The sequence below is a fragment of the Bactrocera latifrons genome, unplaced genomic scaffold (genome assembly GCF_001853355.1).
Source record: "Bactrocera latifrons isolate USDA-ARS-PBARC rearing strain unplaced genomic scaffold, ASM185335v1 scaffold_90, whole genome shotgun sequence".
Lineage (NCBI taxonomy): Eukaryota > Metazoa > Arthropoda > Insecta > Diptera > Tephritidae > Bactrocera > Bactrocera latifrons.
Window position 1 is genome coordinate 947787 of NW_017537601.1, and position 4641 is coordinate 952427.

Sequence of the window (4641 nt, forward strand, 5' to 3'; positions counted from 1 at the left end):
TTATTATTTTGTATAAATTTTTTTACTTACGAATGTTAGTAATTTTATTGTTTATACAGTTTTTATAAATAAAATATGCTGATAGTTGTATTTCAACGCAAACTACACAACACTAACGCAAGTACAATATTTTTAAAATTCACTTTGGGTGGCAAAACTGGACATTACAAAAACACAACAAGGCAGAATTTTCACATAGAATATACAAAAACAAAACTTGAAAATGAACTACCACTAAATAGTCACTAAAAATTCAAGCCGTGAAACTTACTTGTTTATTTTGTGCATATACATATATAAAATATATATTTTGAACACTTTATTAAAATATGCAAAAATACGTTGAATTTACGGCAACACAATTAGAAAAATTCAGTTAACGCGCAGTTTTAATAACACGGCTGCTAACGGCACACACAAAATGACAGCAGCCTTCAATTGTGTAGGGTTTACACTGTGCGAAAATTTAAATGTTTAGATGTGGATAAAATTGCATTTTAACTTTTTAATAAATTTAATATTTTTTTAAATATAGAATAAAATTATTTAAAATAAATATTTAAATTATTCAAAATATAAAATAATATTTTTATAATAAAATTTAATATTTTTAAAATAAAATTTAAAATTTCTTTAACAAAATTCAAAATTACTTGCCGTAAATGAAACAAAGAAATTAATTGTCTACAAAAGTAAACTAAAACATTAAAATTAAACGGGTTCACATATCTTCGAAATGTCGTTTTCCCTTTCGTTCTCTTTATAAACAACATGGAAACATATAAAATGTAAATGTAAAAATAATGTAAAATTAAAAAAATATATATTGTGCATTTAAATTTAAGTTTATTTAAAGTAAAAAAATCTTATTGGTAATCGAATTAGTAGCGTTCTATTTTTAATTAATGTCTAGTTTAATTTTTTTTCAAGTGTTGCAACAAAAATAAAAATCTAAAAAAAAATAAGTGAAACAAAAATTCAATTTAGAAATAGTAGCAACAAAAATATCAAACATTAAATGCGTAAAGCAAAAATTAAAATTAATAGTAAAAGAATTATATATGTAAAATAAAGTTATATTTACAAAAATTAAAAAATAAAAAACGTTTAGTTTGAAAATGATTGCTGGGGAGACAGCAAGTGAGCAGAATCACTTTTATAAACGATATAACTTGTTTAGATTGCCTTAGATTTTTACGTGTCTAATTACATGCATAGTTTACATATATATAAATAGCGCTATGTGGATGTTTGTTTTTACATATATACATACATATATACATATATATAAATATTTACTATTTTTATAATTAATATATAATGTAATTTTATGATTTTAATATGATTGATTTGTTTACACAACTATCTTTTTCGTTATTTTATATTTACATATGTATAACGTACATGCATACATGCTTAAATACAAAAACAATATATATATATACACATATATATACGACATAAAATACGTATACATATGTTACATTGATACTTTATAATTTTAATTGTTTAATTATACAAATACCAAGATATAATACAAATACACAGACACATGGATACATATTATATTAATAAATAAAAACTTTAGTTAAAACAGAGGAAAAAAAACAAAATAAACAACAATTTGTGTACTACTCATTTTCGTAACATATAAATAACCGCGAGGTGGTAATGCTTTTATTGTTTTTTTTTTTTGTTTTTGTTTGTTTTTGTAGTTCATTTCTCAAATATTCTTGAATGCTTTTAAAATGCTTTTATTTTGCACACATATGTAATAAAGACGACAGTTTTCGGCTGCAGAATAGCAATGGAATATAGTAAAGAATAAAGCACACACACGCATGCAAATAAGCAGAAAATAAGCGAAAAACCAAAATCACAACAAGCAATAACCAATTACAATTATAACAATTAAAGAAAAATTACAATAAACAAGCAATTCAAATACAATGCAATAGACCAAAGTGAATACTGGTCGTGTGAGGATTAAGCATGGTGAGAATTAAAAGTGTGTTAAAGGAGTTGGCTAACATTATGCTGTTTGAGATAACGGTGTATATAAAGTAATCGGTGCGCAAAGTATTTGGTACGCAAAGTAATCGGTAGCAAAGTAATAGGTGTACAAAGTAATCGGCATGCAAAGTAATCAATATAGAAGGTAATCGGTATGCAGAGTAACCGGTACAAAAAGTTATCGGTATATAAAGTATTTAGGATGTAATGTATTCGGTACGCAAAGTAACTCATATTAATGGGTACGAAAAGTAACCGCTACAAAAAAACCGATACGAATAATTGGTGCTAAGAAAAAGACAAACAACTCGATCGATAAATCTTTGAGAAAGTAAATTGCTATAACAGTCCTTCTCAAACCGAGTTAAAAGTTAGTCGTAACAACTCCGAGTGTAAGGCACATTTTTGAAGACCCGCCATGCGACAGATCCCAACATTACCATTGTTTGCTCCATTTTCACATTGAACTATTGGCAGAAATACAAAATAATAACAATTACAAAGCAATAGTAACGGTTAAATGTCAGAACAACTATTTCGGTGAACTATTAAAGCGAACTACAAGAAGTATTTATTTGGTTTTTTTTCGAAGTTTGAGCAACGCTTACTTTCTACTGGTGATTTCTTTAGAAAAATATCATATTCTGTATTTTATATTGTTTTAGAATATTAGACTAAGCACACAGTTAGCCATTTGGATAGATTGTGCGCCAGAAACCCACTTACAAAATGCGATAAAATTTTATAGATCAGTGAGTAACCGGTATTCAATGCTGACTGCGCAACAGCCATCACTAACAATAAGTAAAGGAAATTCTTATCTAAACAACAACAACTTCAGGGATCAAAATTTCAAATATTTTGATTTATTTAGGCCGAAACAACAAGCTTAAGAAGTAAACCAAAACCAAACAAAAAACTAAGAATAAATTAAAGCAAAAAACATATACATATATACTGAAAACTAGAGAGACACATGACCATATCCGAAATTTTTTTTACAAAATGTGTGAAAATCCAATAAAAAAAACGGTAAATAAACACCATAACTAAATAATGTGGGGAATTATGGCGTAAAATGGTGGGCACTATGTTATTATATATACATATATATAACGGTACTTTAAGTACTCGTTCAACTTGTTCGGCGGCTAGACGGGGGTGGGCACGCCTTCAAATAGCGCACAGAGATGTAACATATATTAACAAAAGCTGTAACCTAACAATCTTTAAGGAAATGAAATCAACTATTTTGTAAATAAAAAAGTGAACATTTTTGGTAAAAAAGAAATTTCAAGTGGTGAAAGTAAAATCAAAACAAACAAACAAAGAAAAATAAACTAGCAAAAGAGAAACCGACTTTTTGCGTTTCTTTAGGAAATTTAAGCGTGAAACTTGTTTCAAAACTTTGTATGTAATTTTTTGACAAAATGCTAAAAGCACCTAAATAAATTAAGATTAAATAAGTGGAGCATAATGATGTATACGATAACTAAGTAACTAGTTTAGGCGAACAAAAAATTTAATACAAGTATAGAAATAGCTTTGGAAACTGCTTACTGAATATTGTGAAAATATGCGGAAACAAGTTTGGTTATTTTTGATTAAAAAAAATTATTTAAAGAAAAAAATTTAATTTTTTGAAAAAAATGCAAAAAAACGTTTCGAAAAGAAAAAGTAGTTTGAAAAATATGTTTGAAATTCTTCTTTAGTTGAAAAAATATTTAGTCGAAAAAAAATGTTTTGAATTAAAAAAAAAAATATATGGATGCGAAAAATATTTATTTTGGAAAAAACATTTCCAAAAAATTTGTTTTGAGAGAAAATTGTTTTGAAAAATTGAATTACTCAAACAACATTTTTTCTTTCAATTTCGAAAGTAATGGATTTGAAAAACATTTGTTTTGAAAAATTTTTGGAAAAGAAAATTGTTTAAATAAAATTTTTGAAAAATTTAAAAAAAAATTAGAAAAAAATTAATTAAATAGAGCAACCTGAAACACATTACAGACAAGTGTACACAAATTGACTGCATCTCAAGTGGGTTTACTAAAAGCAAAATTGAAAATAATAAAATTAATTTATCTTTACTAATTTTCCAGAAGCCTGGCAACCCTTAACGCTAATTGCAAAAATTCAAAAATCAGCAAAAACATTATTATAATATTTATCGAAAAATTACATGAAAATCGAAATTAATAATACCGTTATATTTATAATTTATATGCAAAGACAACGGTACACGATTTTCTGTTCATTCCTCTTCAGTTTCAGCTAATTTGTTTATTTTTATTGAGACTAAGAAAATTACTGATAAACTTTTGCTGAATATTTAAAATCAAGAAAACAAGATTTAAAATCAAAACAAAATTGTGTATAAAGTAACAAGAGGCAAGAAAACACCTAAACCTTAACGCTGGGCATGACAAATATTGTAAAATATGAATTAATACAAGAAATATTGAACAAATGCGTATGGGATGCGTGACGGATGTAAATGCAAGTGAAACAACAAATAAAACAAAAATAGCAACAACAAGGAGAACAAAACAGATTTACTTACCTATTGTAATAATGTGAACTTGGAGCATACTCAGTATTTTATTAATACTGTAATGATAAATTTAT